Raw genomic sequence first — 8,096 nt, forward strand, 5'->3', positions numbered from 1 at the left:
GAGTGATCTTTGCTCAAAAATTCCACATCATCTGAACAACCTTGTGAAATTGAAGCCTGTGATTAAATAATGCAGAGCAGCAGGTTGATGTTTTATGACACCTGTGAAACCATCATAAAAGCTGTCAGAAATTACTACAATGCTGTGCTGTAATATTGATCTGTTCTCACCTGTTAACCACATTGCATAGAACTACATATTGATTGAGCTGTTATTGAAAATAAAGGTTGAGAACATCTACTGATCATAATAATTTAGCTGCTAGTTGTTTATTAGTCATATAATCTAATACAGACAAGGATTCCAATGAGTCTGCTCCAGTAGATGTTTGTATGTAAAAATCATTTTGCTGAATATATTTATTTGCAAAAAGGTAAGACGTCAGTCTGGATAATTATATCACAACTTGTATTTCAGTCATGAGTAAGAAGTGAACTATTCATGTGCTTTGTGGACATTGCTCTTTGACATACATCCTCACTATTACTCATTTTAATATTACACAATAACAGCGATTTAGGTAAAAGTTCAAGCATGACTGGATGTCAGGACTTCCACACATATGTAAATAAATAAGAAACCAAACTAAATCTGGGACCTGGAGAATATGTTTAGCCTTATTCTTTTTTTTTTTTTTCTCATTAGAAAAGGATACAGGCCAGTCAGAGCCTGTTAATATCCATTCAAGATAACTGGTGATACAACCAAACATCTATTCTTAAGGGAATCAAGTGTACTGTCCTCAGTTAGATGGTAGATCATACTAGTGCTTTCTTACATTCGTACTTATGCCATTTTAATTACATTTCCATTTAGTGCTTGAATTCTCTTTACATAACTAACTTGGAAGTGATACAAAGTCTTGATGATCTTTGGCAGATTTCAATGAGATGAGAGAGTCCCTTAACAATTCTCCATTACTTTATATTTTACAATCATGTTAAGTGTAGCCCAAGCTTTGCTAGTTGTGCTTAAACCTGTTGTAATCCATATATTTTTACCCTATCTACTGTGCTGTAGTATTCATTCTTAGTTAGCTTTTAAAAATGAGGGCAAAGTTGTATTTTGTATTGATTTAATGACTCACGTTTAGTGAATGATGCAAAACACTATGTTTGTGATAATATTTTATAAATACAACTGGTTGCAGCACGTCCATATTTGTTTTCAGTAGGACAGAGATTGTACAGCAAACATCAATGCCTTGTGTTTTAAGATAGCTATGCTAACTAAATGATACTGAGACACAGACATATACTACATGATTTTCAAAAGGGGCAAGGAAAGAAATGGGTTGAAAAGTTGTTTTCTAAGAAACCAAATCACATCACTTATATTTCGATAGCTGCAGAGAGTGGATAGATTTTATAGAAATTCTTTGAAGGAAGGTTTATGAATTTTAGCAATTACTTTTCCCATTTCAAAATCACTCTGTGTTTCATGAGCCTCACAAACTGACAAATATGTAAATTAAAAATAAATGGTGTCCAATGCAAATAAAAATGATCAGTAATTTTACTATTCATTGGCAGCTATTATAGACAACCAAATTAAGATGCTTGTTAAGTGGTTTGGGCAAGGTTTCTCAATTATGAGGTTTTGGGATTTGACACTGTTGCCTGATCACAAGGTTTCAGCAATTGAATGCCTATTGACAACTACATTTAATGAGAGTTAGCATAATAACTCATGGTATTTAATTATTTTTAGTTGAAAAGGGCAATAGGAATTAAGTTTTCTGAACTCACCTGACCTTTTCTTTACACCTTAATCTTCTCAGTAGGTCACATCACATGTTTATATGTACAATTCCATAAGAGATCATGCCCCAGTTAAATTTGATGGACTATGACCTTTGGAGTTTGTAATTGCACCTGTTCAGCCTTTGACTTGGTGCATCATTTATTCAATGGTTCAGGAACTTGAGTGAGCTGTACATAGGGTTCAACGTACAATGCATTATACTGTGGACACTTAATTTCTTTGTGGGTTTAAGTGTTTGGATACATGTCTTTGATGAGAGCAGCATTATTATTAGACTGTTGAAGAAATTATACAATTAAACTGCTTCTTTCTTCCTACTTTTACATTTAATGCAGTTTATTTTGTTATTTAACCAATAGAGACTTAAATGTAATTTTGCAAGACAGACATAACTCTACTTCGAATATAGAATTCTACGTATATGTCCATTACATTATCCCATTAATCCATAATACTTACAAAGAAAGGCAGATCAGAAGGTCTGTCTTGATGAACCAAGATAAATGGTTTTAGCTGTGCTTTAACACATTCTCTAAATTACAGGCAGTAGAAAAAATGTTTTTTCTGACCACAAGATTGTATATATGGAATCTTAGGATGGAACAACTTACATTAATTCCCTAGTTCACACACACACATCAATTTGCTGAAGCAACTTTTTAATTTCCAAGATTTAGAAATATTTCTGACCTGTTTCTTAATGTGCTGAAAAATCTGGGAGTAGCTTAACTGTGAGAAAGTTTTTCCAAGGATAAATAAGACTTAGAATCCTAATTGGTATTCTTGAAACTGTCCAGGCACATACAACCCTTTGATAAGAGTGCTTTTGATTTTCTAAATGCAGGACACTCCACACTCCATAGCTTGCTAATTGATTTGGCAATGACCTACTGTGTTTCCTGTGAACCTCTGGGATGTTGTTGTGAAGATGATACACATCAAAACACAATCAGAACTGTGTACACAGATCCTTTTTTATACTTCTACAAACCAGCACTGTATTTGAACATGGAAATAACCTTGTTCTCGATTACCACAGTACAAACAGACTTCTTGACACATTTATTAAAAAGACAAGAGAATCACTTATAATTTAAAATACCACAAAATACCATAGTCCACTTTTTTCTTCCAGTACAATACACAGTGTCCCATTGATGTCATACTTCAGATGTCTGGCTACAAAAAGGATTCAAAATATTTCATATTAATATCTTTCCAAAGAAACCTGAATTTTAAAACTAGAATACATAGTTTCCAAGAAGCCCAGAGAAAAACAAACTTGAGATTGTGTCTTGAAAAAATATGAACAACAAGGAATAGTCAAGGTCTCGAAGCGCCAGGGTCAGCGACCGTGGAAAACAAGCAGTGGTGACCTCATAGCTGAAACATTTTGCTCTGCTCAGAGATTCCTGAATTCATAAACGTATACCATGTCCTGTGTAGTTCATTTAATTTAGGTTACCTTGTGACATATTCTTTGCTTGTCTCATTTGTAATATCTATAGCCATGACATAAACCCAATTAGAAAACCAGTACAACTGTAAAAGTAAATAACTAATGTTGTTTTCCCCTATTTTGGAAAGTACAGAACAAATGTGTTTTGAATTTTTTAATTTCCAAGACAGGAATATAACACCATATTGATCTATATTTTAAACTTTAAAGTTACATAAGATTCAGTTTTACATCAGGTGCTTAGTTAATATGCAAGAAATTATGTTAAGGTTTCCTATCTGGTGTGAACACAGATGCAGAGCATTAATGGATACTGGAATACCAAGGTACAACAAGAGAGATAATTTTGTATAACTTCTCCTTTTGCTCTCATTTTTATTTTGAAAAAGCATTTAGTTGGTAAAATTAGTTTTTTTGTGTGTTAATTTCACCATCTATGAATGACAATTTATATATTTGCTTTTGAGAGACATAGGAAAGTGTTTAATTTTACATAACTTTGGACTCTGGATTAGACATTTGCTAATCTTCAATCTCTCATTTGTGGTGGTGAAAACATAATACAGAAAGTAGTTTTTCAGATTAGGAATATTTTAATGTGAAGGAGTTTCTGTTTCATAGCATCAGATTGGAAAGCAAAATGACAACATAACCTTTAGCTAAACTACATTAAATTACTGCATATAATTGAATGGTTTAGCTGGAGTCTACAAATACTGAACTATGTAGGCTTCTGCTAAATAATAGTGATTTACCCTGGTGTGTTAGTATCTCTTTAAAAATGCACCTCCTACAAATTGCCTTTATTGACACTTGGAAATGATCTAAAACATATTGCACATCCAGTGTGGTAACCATAGTTTAAATAACAGAGTTGAATGACTTAAACACTGTTTACACAGAAAATAAGATTAAAAAAAACATTTCACAATACTGCAGCTCATCAGTGTTTGTTCTGTTTACCGTCTTGCCTCAATCCTTCATTGCTGTTGCTTTAACCACTCTCTCAACCTGCAGAAGTATTTGTACAGTACAATGTCCTTGTCTGGCTCTGGTTGAAACTTTTTCAGAGAATGTGATGAGAAAGTGGGACATGTTTTAGTGTGGCAATGTGATTCTTTTGTATTTGCACATTGCTGTGACTTTACAATTAAATAAATTGCAGGTATACCTCTAAAGTTTTAAGTCACATTCCCTCATGTTTGGGTTAATACGTACATTTTTGGGCAGTTTCAAATATGTGCAAAGGTCATAACAAGTTTCCCATATATTATAAATCTAACAAGAAATATGATTTCTGAAAGTCTGTATTTAACATTTAGAACATAGTATTAGTTAGGAATGTTGGTGTTGTTGTTGCTTAGCAGATGCCTTAAACAAAGGTGATTAACATGGTTTAACAATAACCACATACAATGTTTTACATATGCACTACAGCTCTGGAAAAAATTAAGAGACCACTCCAAGTTCAGAAATCAGTGTAAGTCGTCTCTTAGTTTTTTCCAGAGCTGTATATTACAAGAGTAACATCAATATAAAAAAATAATATACACATGACAGTGAAAAGGGTATAAAAGATGACAATGGTCTACATATGTATCTTAAGGAGGTGTCTAATTGTACTCCTCGACTCTTGATTGCTCCCTGATCCCCACATGTGTAAATACCGGACCTCCGTGGTTAAACAAATGTGGTGGCAGTGGTAATGTTATCCAAATAAACTAGAGACAGAAGTCTAGGTTCACTATAGTATTACCTGTCGGCTGTACTCTGAAATGAATCACCAAAACGAATCCCAAGGTATAACGCCTATATCTTTTAAATATAATAGGTGAAAAATGGGTTTCTCATTGTTTATTCTCAAAATATAGTCACTCAAAAACAGCATCAAATGCACTGTGAACCTCATTCTAATATTTCTACATAATCCATAACTGAAATGATTGTAGGATGAATATTTTGGTTTAATCCTACCATTCCCCCCCATAAATCATCAGATTATTTTGGTGTTGAGTGCTGCCACCATCTGGAATATCTCGGGATTTACCAGTAAAAACCAAATCTGGTAAATATGTTTCCTTATTGAATTGTGAAAATAAGACGAAATATTAAAACAGGTCTAAAAACAAATAATATTCTGTATGAAGCAAGTTCTGTAAGACTGATAAACATAACCATAACAAATGTACCATTTGTAGCCCCCTGCCAGTCTGGAGCTGTCCTTGGTCCTGTCCAAATTTCCACCTTTAAAGATTATATAGATCGAAACGTGTTTTATTTCTTAATAGTTTAAGAATAGAATGTAAAAATATATATAACAGGCCAGGTTGTATTTGATCATTTTGTTATGCATATATTTTTAAGAATGGACGTTTAGTGAGGAAAAAGAATACATCTATTGATAAAATATTGATGTTGTTGAAGGTATCGTTTTTGCTTGTGATGTATTGTGTTTTGTTTTTGTACATTGTTGGTTTATGGGAGTAATATTGAAACTGATCATGGTGCACTAGTAAGTCAGAAACAGAAATTATCCCCCATCTATCATCTACACGGTGATTTATATTGAGATAAAAGGCTTATTAATATTCCACATTTCGGGTGTACAATGCTCATCGACATCCGACGTGATTGTCAGCTGTCATACTACACTGTGAGGTCAATAACAGCCCCTAGGTTACACACATGAAGATGTGAAGAAATGTTTGAGGTCACATCTTTATCCTAATTAACGGATGTTCTGACCCGTCAAATCAGGAGAGCTAGTGGTCATACTTTAATTACAACTAAACTTAATACTTCACTGCATTAAAACTGGAGAAACAGAAGGCCTGAACAGTCTTCAACCTACAAAACCACGGATCTTAGGATAATGGACACACGGTCCATCTGTAAGGTCTGCGCTTGCCGTTAAGTCTTGTCTCATTCTGCTGTGGGCCTGCTTTCCATTTCTATATCTTACTACACACGCCACAGTCTGTGCTGGGAAAGCGAACAGGCAGTTCACCAGATGGCCAGTGCTGTGGTGACAGTAGCAGATTTGGTGGTGAAAAAATAACAGAAGAAGAGTAGATCCTGAATGGCCACTGAAATGCAAATATCATTGAATTAATTAACTGTATACATGTAATATATATTTTAATTATTGACAGATTACATGATTTAGAGATTTACATTTTGAAAAGTTGATTGAAAGAATTAATTAATGGGAGATAAAGTAGGCCAAACGTATAGAGGTAATGTGTAATAATATCATATGTACAGTTGTTACATATTGACAAGATTTACATTTTAAATCATACTTTACTACTTCAGTATGATTTACTAAGTAAAACAATTAAATAAACAAATGTACCACTAACTGTATTGAGCTAACGTGAGCAGTACCATCTTGAAAATCTAGTTTTGCAAATAATAATAAAGACATATATCAAATATGTTTTAAAAATAGAAATGTATTAGGAAGTATTGTAGTCTTGCCAAAAGACCCACTCTGTAGGCCACCAACCAACACTGCACTTTTGTGAGGAGAGACAGCAGTTTCTTCTGGAGCTCCAGTATTGCAGCTTTGATTCTTGGCCATCCAACTCAAAGCATTCATCCAGCGGTCTGTCAGTCACAACTCTCTTCAGAGGACTGCAGCTTGTGCTGTACTACCCATCTGCACTGATGCTTATCAGTCATTGGGCAGCTTATTTGTCAGCAACTACTACCATCCAGTCCCTGTTCCAGCAGAATACCATGGCTTATAAAGTACATTTAAAACTGTGCAGGGGAACCAGACCATCATATCTCAGTCACTCTTCAAGTACATGATGCTCAGATACAAATAATGTTTTGGTCATCATCAAGAGCCGGCCCATCAGAGTACTACCTCATACGTATCACAGTATCAACAGCATTACACATGGAAACAATACGTTACAAAAAAATTAAATATTTGGCAACTTTAACAAATGGAAAACATTCAGTAGGTCAACACCAGACCAAAGAACCACTACCAGCAGTGTTCAAAGTGGGGAGTCAAATGCTTCCTATTTACAATTGCAACCATTGTAATCTGAGTTGAATTTCTTGTGACTGTTTTCAGACATGAATTATAATATAGATATGGCCAAGATAGACTCACTGATTTATCTGTCTATCTCTAGATCTATTTATCTGTCAGTCTGTCTTTCTGTGTCTGTCCACCTGTCCTTAAAGTCAGACAATTTGGAATTGTATTGTACACAAGTACCATTAGAATTATAGGTCATGATTCAGATCCTTTTCATAATGCTATCCATTTAATGGAAAATGGCAATTGCTCTTAGTTGATAACAAGAAGCTGAGGGAAAGAAGCCATTAGCAATGCTCTGCAGCAGTGAATTAGGCAGGGTTTCTGACTGGATTAAGTGTAGTATCATGGATTACCCTACTTCACAGATATGTGCCATTAGGCAAACCCACATTTTACACAGATAAATCACATAAGTATGATAAATCAGCTCTGATTCCATATAATGTCATAGAGGAGCATCCTGGGAACAGCTGTCCTTTAAATATCGTACAAATCACTACACCATTTCTAAATTAAGCAGAAGAGATAATTTGGCCACTGTTTATAATAATAACGCATCACGTAATTGACTTTAGGCCTGTACAGATCTGTTCTCTAATAGAAATGTAACAATGATGTTCACAATTCACAGCATTCAGGCTTTCATCCTTAACAATCAATTGGCTCTTTTATCTCTGCATAAAATGCCCAGGATTTGGAAGGCACTTTATTACTTTCTACAAAGATCAGATGCATTTTTGTTCTATTCCCATGGAAACCGCAAATTGACGTGTTTTTTTCTTTCCCCTTCTGCTGCTTTCCTCTCTTCCTAAC

This window comes from Amia ocellicauda, chromosome 13 (assembly GCF_036373705.1).
Source record: "Amia ocellicauda isolate fAmiCal2 chromosome 13, fAmiCal2.hap1, whole genome shotgun sequence".
Taxonomy (NCBI): Eukaryota; Metazoa; Chordata; class Actinopteri; order Amiiformes; family Amiidae; genus Amia; species Amia ocellicauda.